The sequence below is a fragment of the Mirounga angustirostris genome, unplaced genomic scaffold, assembly GCF_029215605.1.
Source record: "Mirounga angustirostris isolate CCGP_5_RB_7025 unplaced genomic scaffold, mMirAng1.0.hap1 SCAF_14, whole genome shotgun sequence".
Lineage (NCBI taxonomy): Eukaryota > Metazoa > Chordata > Mammalia > Carnivora > Phocidae > Mirounga > Mirounga angustirostris.
In genome coordinates, this window is record NW_026991722.1 from 10601398 (window position 1) to 10617190 (window position 15793).

The window sequence follows — 15793 nt, forward strand, 5'->3', positions numbered from 1 at the left end:
TGAGTTCAGATAAGAGAATGCAACTTTGCTGTAGAAAAAAATACCTGGCGGATAATGAAGTCTTGGAGGATTTTCAAATACGTGTGAAATAATGTATGTCAGGGTAAAAATATGTGAGAGCATAAAAGAATCAACACCAGTATTTTTCAAGGGATCAGTCAATCTCCAGAGAATGGGCTTTCATTTTAATTTCAGCATGTAATGTTGCAACAAGTAGAGAAGAAAACTTGGTCTGGCTCAAATACCCAGCCTGACAGTGTCCAGGCCACTGGGGTGGAAGAGAGGAGAGGAGGGGAGAGAGCAGCATTGGAGCAGGACATTGCCTAAGTGACTCAGCAGCTGCTGGAGAATTCAGGGCCAGTCACTAGCTGGGGGGACTCATCCCTGGGTCACCCTACCACCTGCTTCCTCACTGGCCCTGCTCACAGGACTCAAACTATGCTTCAAAAATCTAGAGTCCATTGATAAATATGTGACCTTAAGACAAAATAAAGCAGATCCACAAGACTAACTACTTTGGAAGTTAAAATAGTCAAAAGACAAAATATGGGCAGAATATTTGTGGTTCATATCACAATGGCTAGTTGTGTACACACACACACACACACACACACACGCTGGCCGGCTCAGTCAGAAGAGCGTGTGACTCTTGATCTCAAGGTCTTGAGTTCAAGCCCCATGTTGTAGAAATTACTTAAATAAATAAAAAAACCCTTACATATACACACGCAGACTTGTATAGAGGTGTATAGATATGATATACATCTATGATGCAGTTAGATAACATACGTTGCTCCTCGTCACTGAGAAGAAAACTTTAAAGGTGGTACATGTACAAAATGACTCATTCATCAATGATTAAAAGAGTAAGAGATTGGAAATAACTTCATATAAAAAACGGAATGAAATTTACAATGCCGTACATTTGGAGAAAAAAGGCAGTTCTGAATATACGGAAGTACTGACACCTTCAGCTTGTGTTGATAGGTGACAAAAGTAAGGTGTAGTATAATGCCTGTAAGATACTACCATGTGTGTAAAAACAACAGCTTGAGTCGACAAAGTTTTTGTAATGAGACATCTTATATATCCTTTGTCCTAACCTTTTGATTTTTGAAAATTGAAATATTTTATTAATTTAGATATGTAAAATTAAAAAAAAAGAATAAGAGAAAGGGAGAAAAGTGGGAAAATATAAAATTAAAGATGGATACAGTAGGTAAAACAGGTATGTAGAAACTATGACCACCATGCACTACTGTTTACTAATAAATTAGGAAATTTAAATGAAAGTGCTGGAATGTACTGAAGGAAATTTCTGGAAAATTCTGAATAATTGATAATAATGAAAAACACATAAATAATAAAATGCAAGTATTATTAACTAAACCATATTAAATACACCCTGTGTGTGTGTGTGTATGTGTGTGTGACATATGGTTTTATGGGTAAGTTATAAAAATATGTCCAGAAACCAACAAATTCTCTCTTAGGAAAGTTTTCTTCAAAATAATAAAAAAGGAATGAGATGATCAACCCATTCTTTGTGTTAAAAAAAAATAAACCTCTAGTGATAGTTAATTTTATGTGTCAACTCATCTATATGACAGGGTGCCCAGATATTTGGCTAAACATTATTTCTGGGCATGTGAGGATGTTTCCGGGTGAAATTAGCATTTGAATCAGTGGACTCAGTAAACCAGTTTGCCATCTCCTGTGTGGATGGGCATCATCTAGTCCACTGAGGGTCTAAATTGAATAAAATGTCTGAGAAAGGAAGAATTTGGCCTTATGACTGACACCAATCTTCTGCTCTCCACATTACTAGTTCTCAGGCCTTCAGACTCAGACTAGATCTATATCACTCTCTCTCCTGGTTCTCAGGCCTTTGGATGCAAACTAAATTACACCATCTACTTTTCTGGGATCTCCAGCTGTCAGACAACAGATGAGGAGACTTCTTAGCCTTCATTGCATGAGACAATTCCTCATAATAAATCTCCTTTTATATATACATATATATCCTATTGGTTCTATTTCTATGGAGACCCCTGACTAATACATTTGATTTCCAGCATGAATAAAAACAGTATGACAAAATAAAATATATAACTGTTTTAATTAATAATTGTTGACATATCTTTAAGAAAGTAGATCAATGTGTATGTCTGCATATTTACAAAAGAAGTTACCATAATCAAGTACAGTATATCCTAGGAAGGCAGACTAGCCCTATCAGAATATCTATCAGAGTAATTCATGATATGTATCAGTTAGACTTGAGATTAGACAAAGCTTTCTAGTTTGTGTATGAAAACAAATGTTTAGTTCAGTGAATTAAGGGGTAGCTTGCTTTAGGTTGAGATTCCAAGAATAATTGTCAGAGCAACATCCTAGAATTAGTCCTGGGAGGAAACTGTTCCTCTTGCCATAATCATGAGACTGGAGATCCAGGAAGTCAAACCGCTGAGTCAGAATGTGCCTGCCCCGCTCACAGTATGGAGAGAAGGAAGTAGCTGACTGCGTGGCTGCGATACCTCCACTGTGATCCACGCACACAGGTTAGATGTGCTGGCCCTGCTGCCTGACAGCCACAATGTTAGGAAGCAAATACATCTGCCTACCCCTGCTGCAAGAAAGCCACCTCTCACCCTCACTCCTGTTCCAAATCCTATTCCATGCATGGTCTGGTCAGAAGCCGGTGGCATGTGGGACACAAACCATGAACTATGTTGCAAGAGATCAGGGGACTGGACTGGAGTTGAGGGAACCAATAATTTTTATATGCCCTCAGCCTGCCTTTCACTAGTCAATCTGTATAAACAAAATCACATCATGTTTAAACTTCTGAAATACAGTAATATTGAATCTTCACCTAATAGGATGCAACTACCCATTTAACAAAAAACAAGCAAATGAATGAAACACAGTTTCCAATGCTTCCCTAAAGGAAAGTCACACAATCTCACTAATCAATAGTATCCCTTTCTGTATAATATCCTTTTCTTCTCAAGTATAGGAACTTGAGATTCTTTCTATGGTCTACTGGGTCAGTTGGTTCCAATCTTGGCAGCTGTCCGGTATAACATTCACACATGTTCAAGCAGGCTGATTTTGTTTATATTGCTTTGAATATGCATGTATTTATACATGAAGAAGGATTGAGTATAACAAAAGTTCCTTTGGTGGATTATAACACATGTCCCTTTTTAATTTTTTGTGGTTATTCCTTCTAATGTCCAGATGGTTGAAGATTCCCCCTGCTGTCTGCAGAGAAATATATCTACTATTCAAAGGTTCTTAGATAAAGTGGATTTTTTCCAATTCAGTTATTCTTGATTCTGACTCATGATTCTCTTTGCCTCATGGGAGCCTGAGTTTCAATTATCATGACTATTATTTTTCTTTTTTCTATTGAAGATTATATCCCTAGACTTCATAGGAAGTCATGCTAGATATTTTCTTCTGTCATATTTTTCATAGTACAGGGTGTTTTGCAGTCCAAGGAAGGCTTTATAAGCCTAGTTCCCAGTGTTTAAATTTGCTATGGCAGATTAGATCATTGTCCTTTATTTTTTCCCTCCTAGCTTATCACCTTGCAAAGTAAGAAATTGTGCAGAGTATATTTCCCCATACATTTGGCTCAGCAATGGGAGTTGTTTTGGTCAATGGAATCAGTAAAGGAATTAAAGTCTTGCTAGTTCTGAGCCAAGGCTTCAAGAGGTTACTCATGTTTCTGCCTTGTCTCCTGTGACCCATGATGAGAGGAATGTACACAAACTAGCTGCTGATCCAAAGATGATGTGGAGCCAATATGGAGCAGATCTAAATGGATCTAAATGGAGTTCAAAGCCTAAAGCTGAGACCTACTGACTCCAGGCTTGAAACAAATCTTCTCCACCCAATCCACAGACAAGTGAAAGAAAACAAAATGCTTTCAGGGTGTTTTGTTATGCAGCATGAATTTAGCAAAAACTGAGTCATAGAGTTGGATAAGCAAAATCACGTGTTGGTTCTTCTTTTGGAAATTTAGGCAGGAACAACCTTTTTAGGTGAAATTCTACACTTAACTGTGGTAATAAATGGCCTAGTAGCTATGTTGTCAGAAGTAATGTTGTTTTGGGAATCATAAATCTTAACAGCATAAGTCAAGTTGTAGGAGAAATAATTTGAAAGAAAGTTGTTCAAAATCACAATCATTTTGTCTATATGACTGGGTCACTTTCCCAGAGATATGTCACCAATGCTAGAAATTGTCTGCACACAATGATTATGCACAAACGAGGAGTAACTTTCTTCCTGCCATTGAAATTATTCTATTTCAAAGGCTCTTGGTTCGTTCAAAAACCAGATCATAAGCTCAACAAAAATGAGCTTATTCCTAAAGAAATGAGAGATGGACTGGTGAGGACAGTGGTGAAAAGTTGTCTTTTTTTCATAAAGTCTGGTTTGTCACAAAGACACAATTTATTTGTATTTTTAGGGTAGAAATGGTCTGGGAAGCTGGGAAACATTCTTGAAAGGTTTACAATTTAATTTATTCATTTGATTATTTTTTCTAGTAGGAATTTCTTTATGGTCTGATCAAGTTCATCTAGAAATTTTAATTCATTGTTACAGGGCAGTACAATTTTCCCAGTTAGTAGACATCTTCTAAAGGGTAGGTGGTCTGATTTGGTAGGGCTATACTTACTAAGATTTTAGGGAACTTATTAAGTTTGTAAATGCTAAGGAAAAATGAAACTGCTAATGACAGGTGGGCAGGCTAACATTCTTGGTACTAATTAATTAGCTTTGCCATACAGTATATGTAAAACTTCAGTTCTTGGTGACCCCAGTGTGGCCAGCCAGAGGATTTGGTGTAAGTCAGCTACTTGCATTCAGGACACATCACTTAACTGAAGGCCTGTGTATCTAGGAAAATAGAGCACTGGGAAAGAAATGTAAGCAACAGGAAGATGTCAAACAAGTACGTTTATAAGGGCAACTGATACAGCACAGAAAAATCATTTGGCAAACTCCCATTTCATCACAAATGATTGAGTCTGCCAATTGGGAGTCCAGAGTCTCAAAGAAAAATAGTCAAACAGAAAATCACTACTTATTGTTTTTGGAAGTCACTACTTATTAGAAGGATGGTTCAGTTTAGTTTTGTTTATTTAATGGTATGCCCACCATCTCTTCGATATGTTTCACCTGGACCCAGTTGGTCAGTAGTGGCTGGTAGCCAAGCTTAGGAAGGGGTCTGGAAATATTTCTCAGATATATGAGTGATAAGATTTTACATTATATGCAAGTTAGAGAAACTTACAACATAGTTATCATAATTTAGGATATTACATAGAATGAGAATTGATGAAAATAATCTGCTGGGCTTTCCTACTCACGATTTTGTGTGGTTCAGATGAGTATTTCCTGTTAGGAATTTGCTCTCACTCTCCTCAGGGCAAAGGAGATTGCCTCAGGTAACTAAATGGCATATTCTTTACCTAACATATATATTATAATTTAATTTCTTATGCATCTGTACTCTGTGATGATAGAAAGAATGAACAGGGTTGAATCCATAAGAGATTTGAGGCTTATAAACTTTACATTGAAATGTATCTAAATTGCCTTCTACGGGAGATAATGTTCCCTTTCTACAAAGAGCCTGGACAATTTGGGGGCGGAGGTTGGGGGAGTGAACTTGAAAGCAGATACTTTTATTTTTTCGCAACATAGATTAATAAGCCTAATGTCCATTTGCTTGATAATGTATTTTCACACCGGAACAAGAAGATCTAAGTTCTAGAAACAGATGGAAGTGAGTTTAAGATGGATTCTCTTTTCAGACTGTGCTCACAGTATTCAAACTTGACAAGTCCTTCATTTTTTTTTCGGAAGAGCTTTTAAAACACTGGGTTTTCTAGTGTCTCTCCTCCTTACTGTGTTATTAGACATGCAAAAAATTAAAATCCCATGAACCATTTTCAGTTTTATTGACTTTTATATTGAAAGTTCCTCCCTTGATCCTGATGGTCCCACATTCTTTTTCTTTATAATTTAGGAATGCTAAATTGAGGGCCATAAATTTTGAGTCTGTACGTTCCCCATTTGTTGACTGACAGCTTACACAGTGGTCAGTCATCTGTCTCAGTTCGTGTAGAATCTCTGCATCTCAGCTCTGCTCACTAAAATGATTTAAAATTGCTTTTGACTTTGGGGTGGAGGCCACGGACAAATATGGCCCCAAAGAGCATTTTCTGTGGTTTTAATTCCCAAATGGCATTCAAATATGTTAGTCATTCTCTGAAGGTACTCACTTACTCGTTCACCTTTGCTCAATTTATGAATGTTTATTTTTGTTCAGTCTGACCTACTGGGCAAAACGCAGAAACTGCCTCTACCTGTTTTTCTGAGACCGCCCTTACAGATTTCTATTTTCTAGAAAATTTGGTTTGTCTATGCAGTTGGCTTGTGCATGCAGTCAGCCTGGGCATGCAGAAGTCTTGTTCATACAGTTTATGGAGTATATCTGCTGGCAAGACAACCCAGAAAAATGGGTTGAAATCCTGCCAATCATGTTTATAACAGTTATAAGCATGGAGAACACACAGAGAATCACTGTGACTTCCCATTGGAAGGAATCTGAACTGAGAGTCCTGACAGTTTTTACTTGAGTGGTTTATACCCGTTTGTGAACTGTTGGCTACCACATCCGCCATGCTTCCAGGATCTGCTGTGCATTCTCATCTGAGAGGAAACTAGAATTTGGGGGTCCCCTTTCTCAAAATCTGTGTGTGCAGGGATGGATGTGGAGTAGAGTCCCATGACCAACTACACTGAAAGGTGGGATTCGAGGGCTTTACACATAGGGTTGAGCCTTGACTCAGTTTACAATTCTTCTGAAAGATCTAGGGCTTAGATTTTTAGTTTAAGGTTAAGAAAGATAGAAGGAGAAATTGTGGTTACTAGGTGCTAACAAGTGCCGTTTTAGTATAAGAACTCCGGCTTCTATGAATCTTTATCATTTCTAAACTGTGATTCTGTATGTCTTTGACTATGTCCTAGCTGAACAGCATCCAACCAAAATTTTATTTTATTTAAGATTTTATTTATTTGGGGGGGAGAGAGAGAGAGAAAGAGAGAGAGAATGAGTGTGGGGGAGGGTCAGAGGAAGAAGGAGGGAGAGAGAGAAGCAGACTCCCTGTTGAGTAGGGAGCCCAACGTGGGACTTGATCCCAGGACCCTGAGATCATGACCTCAGTCAAAGGCAGATGCTTAACACCTGAGCCGCCCAGGTGTCTCCAACCAAAATTTTATATCCAGGGCTTTTACAAAGCTCTAGAAGTAAATGGGCTGACAGAGCAAGTGTGTCAATCAGGACAAACAACTATTTTGTTTTCTTCTTATGCCAGGTATCACATTTTTTATTGCATTTATATGTCTCTTTTCTGTAACTCTATAAGAAATCCACAGGTATTGTAGAAAAACAAATTTTTGATGACACTTATTAAAGACGTAAGGCAGACTTTATCCAGAACCATTGTGATAGGTATAGGGACACTGCAGTACAATTTTGCAGTGGGGAGAGACATTGGGCTCAGCTCCAAATACAGCATGGGTAAGTGGGAATTTATAGCCAAGAGTAGGATGGGGATCTGTGGATAGAATATTACTAAGAGGAAACTTCCAAGGTGAGGGGAATTCTGGTTAAACTGACTTAGTAGGGTACTTGCTAAAATGGTTTTATAAGAAAGTGCACAGGTGGGCCTCAGAGAAGTTTCCAGGGACCTGACTAAAGTTTGAGTCTTTGCCAGTCTTCCCTTACACAGAATCATAAAGGCTTGAGATTTATTCTGCATTTCACATATGTTTTAATTTATGTAGTTGTCATTATATATAAACATTCAGATTTCTTTTAGAGATTTAACTTGACATCATTCTCTGCAAAAAGATGTTTACTTTACACCCAAGTATGCTTTCATTGATAATACCTCAGCATAGACTGATACCTACTTTTGACTTTTTCTGCTTTCAGTCAGAAGGATTTAAAAATAATTACTTAATGACTTGATGGCTTCCCAACTTAAAAACAGTTCTGAAATATGATATTTCTCAGTGGCCCTTACAAACTATTTTACTATCCCTAGGAACTTTCTATTTATAAGATTCCCCCCAAATCTGACTGAATGCACAAGACACACACACTAGGCCAATTTATAAAATTTTATTTAAAAGAGTATTGTATGGTGATTTGACACAACTGAAGAACCTGCATGCTCAGTTAAACTGTCTGAAGTCTTGCCATTTCTTTCTACGGTATTTCCAAAAGAGGCAATCAGCTGTTTCCCCAGGGTCCCAAATGCATGATGCACTGCTGTATGAAACCAGCCTTACAACTTCAGATTTCACATAATAGACACAATAAAATATGCACACTATAATTTAATTTCTTTTTTTAAAAAAGATTTTATTTATTTATTTGACAGAGAGAGACACAGCGAGAGAGGGAACACAAGCAGGGGGAGTGGGAGAGGGAGAAGCAGGCTTCCCGCTGAGCAGGGAGCCCAATGCGGGGCTCGATCCCAGGACCCTGGGATCATGACCTCAGCCGAAGGCAGACGCTTAACGACTGAGCCACCCAGGCGCCCCAATTTAATTTCACATAATAGGCCACCAGTATACACAATGCAGAGAAATACTATCTGCAAAATCAATCTTTTCCATGATTTCATTGAAAAAGCGGGAGCTTGACTGCCTGGCTTCTCAAAATATTTTATACTTATCTCTCTAAAGTTATAGCATATTACACTGATGTTAAGATGCATGTTTTTTTCCACAGATTTGCATATCAGTAATCCAGAAATGTTTCACAATCAACAATATACAACCATAATTTCCTTTTACATATTAGTACAAATTATATATTAAGTGGTAACTTGGAGTTGATAAAATATGGCATATGAATAATCTTTAAATTGCTCCACAAATAAATTGTCAACTAAAGGACTTTGATATGGAATGTATGGTATACTGGCCAGGGAATGCTAAAAATAGATGAAAGGAAACTTCTTGGGAATTCTGAACTTTTAGTGGAACATGAAAAGCATCATTGCTATAGAATACAAGGGTCTCTCAGGTTCCTAAATCCACCCATTTTAGCAGTATATATTTTGCTCAAGCATGATATATATGGCAAACTGTGAGTCATAAAGCCTGGCATATCAATCATAATACCTATTAACATAAGCGTTTTTTTTTTTTGGCTGAATCATTCATCTCAGTAAACTAAATAAGCTTCTCCAGTATTTCAAAATAATAAGCAGAAATACGATCTTTCTATGGAATAGATATGTCTTCCCTGCCATTGACAGAAGCATTTTAGAGACACATAAATTCAAGAGGTAGTCTCATTTGCCTAAGGACTTTAGGGTCCGTAGTAGAGTGAAGAAAGTTCTTTGTTAGAAAAAGATCGAAAGTTAATGTGATAAAATTCTGTATTTGTATCAATTTTCAGGAGAGATCCAGGGAAAATCATGATCTAGTGTAAAAAAAAAAGACCTGGCTCTGAGTATAGCTAACATAACAGAATCCTGCAAATTGTAAAATCAGCTTGGGCAAGGCTTCAGGTATGTTTTATTGAATAGGATATTGCATCTGATTGAAACCCCAATACTAGTATGTACAACTAACCCTAAAAATCAAAAATAAAACAGCAACAAAAGAATGTTGCTATCATTCATATATTGTAATGGAACATTGTCACTAAAAAAATAGATTTCTCAGAAAAAAATTATAAAACATAACACACAAAAAGATAAAAAAGAAAAATAACATTTCTATGTATGTATGTATGTATGTATGTGACTTTATATTTAAATTGTGATAGTGTAGATTGAAATAGATTAGAGCAGATCTTTCTTCTTTATGTCATACGGTTCTTTTAATAACTGCCTGATGGAGCTCTTCTCTTCTAGTGTTTGTTTGCTTTTATCTGAGTAGTTACTTTTTACTCTCACTATTATTTGATGGGTTGATTTTTCCTTTCTTTCTTCTAATAATGTACAAAGATTGCCCATTCTCATAAACAGTACTGATGCTCTGTTCTTCCTGGGACGGCTAGACTGAGACCAGCCTCTTACTTGGGTGATGCCTGGGGGCTGGTGTTTATGAATGAACTGTGGATAGAAGTGGGTCTGTGAAGAGTAGGTGTAATAACTCACTCTCCCTTCCTCCATCTACTGGCTAGACAAAAGCTCCCCTGGGCAACTCTGAGTCCATAGGGTTTCAGGGAGTAAACCTATGGAAGGAACCAGGATCTCTGACTCCAGGTGTCTGCTGAACATTTGCATTGGAATTTATTAGGTTAAAAAAAATAAAAGCTGATGTATTTTAGATTACTGAGAGATTTTTGGTAGCTTATCCCAACTAATACAAATAATAACTTTAAGTAAGGCAAAAAGAGCTATCAGTTTACATATTGGTACTTTAGAGGAAACCTATAGTTTCTGACTGGCAGCTTTTTAAGATTTTCTTTTCAATGTTGATTTTCTGATGTTACAGTGAAATATGCATAGGGCTAGATGAACTTTTGGGGTTTATGATAAAGTGGTCACTTGAAGTAGAATCAAAGCAGAAATCTTTATAGACATTTGAACTACAACAACTCAGAAGATTACACATAATTGTTTTGCATAATTTTCTGAATTAATGCATAGTTCCTCCCTCCCAAACTCACAAATATACATTGCAAGAGTCCAAAAAAAAGGGTAACTCTGTGAGGGGATGGATGCATGAATTAACTTGATTGTGGAAATCATTTCAGAATGTAAGCATATATTAAGCCATCCCATTGTACACTTCAAGTATACACAATTTTATTGGTCAATTATACCTCAATAATGCTGGAAAAAAACTAAATCAGTAAAGGAGTGTGAAGTCAGATAACTGTGCCCTAAATCCAGTATTTTATTTTTTTTTCAGTTTTATTTGTTTTCTCACCTTGACTTTTATGAATAATGCTGCACTAAATGTGGCATTAGAACTATGCCTGTAAGATAGTGATTTTGGTTTTTCTAGATATGCCTGTAAGTGGGATTGCAGGATCATATATTAGTTCTACTTGTAATGTTTTAAGGAAACTCCATATTCTTTGCCATAGCAGCTGTACCAGTTTACATTCCCTCCAAGAGTGCACAAGGTTTCCCTTTGCCCCACATCCTTACCAACATTATCTATCTCTTGTCTGTTTGATAGTTTGCATCCTCGCAGGTGTGAGGTGATATCTTGTCATACTGTAAATTTGCATTCCCCAATGATTAGTGATGTTGAGCAAATTTTCATGTATCAGTTGGTCATTTGTATGTGTTCTTTGGGAAAATGTATATTTAGGTCTTTTGTCCAGTTCTTAATTGGGTTATTTGTAGTTTTACTATGTGGTTGTATGAGCCCTTTGTATATTTTGGATGTTACCCATTTATTGGATATGTGGTTTGCAAATATTTTCTCCCATTTCGTGAGTTGCCTTTGCATTTAGTTGATGGTTTTGTTTTCTGTGCAGGAGCTTTTTAGTTTGATATAACCCCACTTGTTTATTTTGCTTTGCTTATCTTCGCTTTTGATGTCAAATTAAAAAATAATAATTGCCAAGACTAATGTCAAGGAACTTTTTCCCTATGTTTTCTTCTAGGAGTTTTACAGTTTCGGGTCTCATGTTCAAATCTGTAATGGATTTTGAGTTGATTTTTGTGTATGGTGTAAGATGAGGTCTAGTTTAACTCTTTTTATGTGACTGTTCATTTTTCCCAGCACCATTTTTTGAAGAGACTATCCTTTCATATTGTATATTCTTGGCTCCTTTGTCATAAAATAATTGATTATATATGCCTGAGTTTGCATGTGTCTGCTTGATTTGAAACATAGTCTCTCTCAAAGAATGTCACAATTAAATATAAAAGCAATGTTTCAGGCTCTAATTATGTAGTCCATATTTTTTTTTGAGTAAGAGTTTTAGAATCTATCCAGTCTTACCACTGTCAGTTATAATTATTATCATCTGACTTTATGTCAGTGACCTTACTAATTTGGAGAGACATAGAGACACAGTTGCTTTCAACATCTGTTCAAACAAGAGAAAGAAGACCCAGAGTGTCTTTGGACACTGTATGTTTCGTAGCATATAAAGATAATACTTCTGGTTTTGACCTTACAAAGTCTGGCATTTGCTCCGCAATCCATGTTTAAACAATGCCTCCTACCTATTACATAATTTAAAATTAAGAGAATTTCAAAATTTTATATCTCACATTTCATCATATGGTATTTTTCTCCTCCCCTGCAGACTCTCCTCTCTTTCAAGGTATCTTTCCTATTGCTGTAAGAAATATCTGTTGATCTCTATTTAAGATGGTATTAACATATTTTTTTAGTCACGGGTCTGTTTTTATACTTGTGTTTTGATCCTCTAGCATATTCAGAATGATTTCTAGTGGTCTTAGCTAGGGGAAAATGCTATTCATAATCTGGTGTTAATAGGTTGTTAACAAACTAAAGTCAGTTCCTCGGTCCCTTGAAGCGTGATTTGCTCTTTTAAAGTTTTGATATCTATCAAAATATACTGGATCATTTAAGGACCAAATGTTAAAAGAAACTATAGAACATGATTCTTGAGAAGGCTCCAGGAATAACACTTTGGGATTTCTGGAATTTGACAATAAGAAAAGTGATAGGAGTAAAAACGAGTGTAAGACGGCAGGGTAGGATCTGTGGGAAGAATTTTAGTGAGGGACTAACATTAATATATAAGGACATATCACATTTCTTGGACATTTTAGACATTTTTATAATCAAAAAAGCCAATAAATCTATCCCCAAAATTGATGAGTGTTCTTTTTTTGCAGGTTTTCTAGAAATAGTAAGACTTTGAATGAATATTTGTCATCTTTTGCTTCAGAAAACATTCTTCTTCCACCGGCTTCTTTCTTCACTCTAGAATGCTGGGTACAGAACCATGCTATTCTACAGTACTTTTTAAACTTTGCCCATGCTATCATAATAATTCAACAGTACATATAGCTTATCTATTCTACAGTGTGACCAGAGGTCTGTTGGTCACTCATCTGAATGTCTGAGATGTAAAATTACAAGGCAAGCAAAGCAATAGGAAAAAAAAAGACTCATACTGAGGAAATTAATATATGTATTGAAATCATCCCACAATTGACTCAATTTCAGAATTAGCAGACAGGGACATTAAATATTTATTATAAATTTAGTGCATATTTATGAAGATATTTGCTGTAGAAAGGATAGTTTGCTAAGAAAAGGAAGTAGAACAATTGAAAGTTCAAGAGAAGAAAAAGAAAAAACAGATTTCAATCTAACTCCTAATCAGTTGTAGACCTAACTATAAAATCTAAATCTGTAAATACTCTAAAAGAAAAATGATAAAAGGATAAAAAGGATAAAATGATTGTGACCTTAAGCTATGCAAAACTATTTTAGATATAACACTAAAAGCAATCATAATGACTGGCATCCAGTTGGAATCTACTAGTACATAAAAAAAGCAGGATAATACAAACTATAATTAGAATATAAAGTAATAAGTTAAAATCAATCTAGAACAAGTACAGATGTTAGAATTAGTAGTAAAAAAAACTTTAAAAAATTATTATAACTATTTTCCAGATAGCCAAATAAGCAGATACAGTAAATATTACAAGTTATAGAAATCAAACTTTTAGAGGATAAAAAATAAGATGTTTCAGATAAAAATTTCACTAGATATGGTCAATAGGAAATTCAATGTTTTAATTAAGAAATCAAAATAAAAATTAAATTATTTTAAACTGAAGGACAATAAAGCAGAATATGTCTGATTTTGATATTAGAAAATGTTAGCAAAAAGGCATTTCTCAATTAAATGACCCCAATTTCCTCCTTAATAAACTAGAAAAGAATATTAAATCCAAAATAAATATCAGAGCCAAAGTCAATGAATAGAAAACAGAAAAAATATAGAGAATATCAGTGAAATCAAAGATTGGTTCTTTGAAATCATTAAAATTGATAAACTTCTATCTAGACTATCAGGAAAAAGGAAAGATTACACAAATTACCATTGTAAAGAATGAGAGAAATAAAATCAGTACAGGTTCTAGAGATATTAAAATGAAAATAAGAATATATTATAAATAACTTTATACCTACAAATATAATAACTTAGATAAAATTGAAAGGTTTCTCAAAAGACAAAACGACCAGTACTCAATAAAGAGATAACCTGAATCATCCTACATGTATTGGGGGTTTTGAGCACATATTTGTTTTTGTATTTTTGCCCTTAATTTTCCAAACCATTAATTTTCAAACCAAACCATTAATTTTGATACATATTTAACTATCTAAAGATTTTTTAGTACAAAATCATATTTTATGTTAAAAACTTCATTTAATTTCTTTTGAAATCAATGAAATTCTCTTGTTTTCTTTATGTTCACGTGTTGATATAGTTCTTCTAGTAGTTATTCCATTGGACATGCGGTCTTTTTATTCATTGTGAATTCCTTGTCTCTGACATGTGGCACCCAAAAGAGAAAAGGACAGCTTTCTCTGTTAGGTCATTTGGTCTAATAGTTCAAATCTCTGGTTGTTGGACAATTTTAATATCAGGGATCCTGTATTGATTAAAAGCCAAGAGGCTAATTTTCCACTGGTCATGTAATTTAAGGCAGGCTGTTATGTCCTATTGTAGGCCCCCATGCCATAAACACTTCCTGCCTATTCAGTGTCTCAAGGATAGAGATTATTCTACATATCTGTTTGACTCACTATCAAAATTTTAGAACTCAGACAGACATAGCAAGTCTACAATTTGGGGTAAATGTCATATTGCCTCCCTGGGTTAAAAGAATCCCAGCGTCCTGGACTGTTGTCCAGGTGATTGTCAGTTCATGGGGGGCAGATTCCAGCATTCTTCTACAGTTTCCTCGACGGAGTTAAAAGCTACAGAGGCTGAAAGCAGAGCTTTTGCCTATGTGTCCCAGCCATGCGGCTGAGGAGAGCATGCAGTTTTGAGTCTACAGTGGCGGGAGTGAGCTACATTGACACAAATTACCTCTGATTAATAGTTGTGCCTTTTTCACAAAAGAAATGTGAATCTCCCTCACCTTTCATCCCTAAGAAAGATCTAGCATCTTATCACATGTACTGTGAAATCATCATTGTTGTTGTTGTTTTTACAGGAATTTCCATAGACATCCTGTACATCGACTATATTAGGTTTTTGCTTCATTTCACCCATAATCAGTTCATTGTCTGTTTTGAAGCTGACTCAACTTTTTTTCTTTGATTATGTTTTGGTTACATTATAGGATAAATAAAAGCATGTGTACAAGGATATGTACAGATTGCAGTATTTCTATAGATTGTGTAGGACTTTAAATTTCTAAAAAAAAATTTATAATACATTTTTAATCCTTTTTACTTGACAGCTGGTTTGGAAAATATTCTCTAAGTTAAATGTTTAGAATATTATAAACACATATTTATCACTATATTTTAATCTGCAATTTTATATTTGATGCTTCTATTGCTACTTGGTATCGGTCTGATTCCTGGTGAGCAGATAGCTTTTTTAAATTTACCTATATATTTATCTACTTATCTATCCATTATCTATCTATATATTTGGAATTTAAGTTTACATAGAATAGATTTGCTATTCTGATAATTTTGGAGAAAATTTTTCTTGTTTTGTTTTAATTTCCCCCCACTCACATTTCTCTAGAGTCAATAGTCACACACA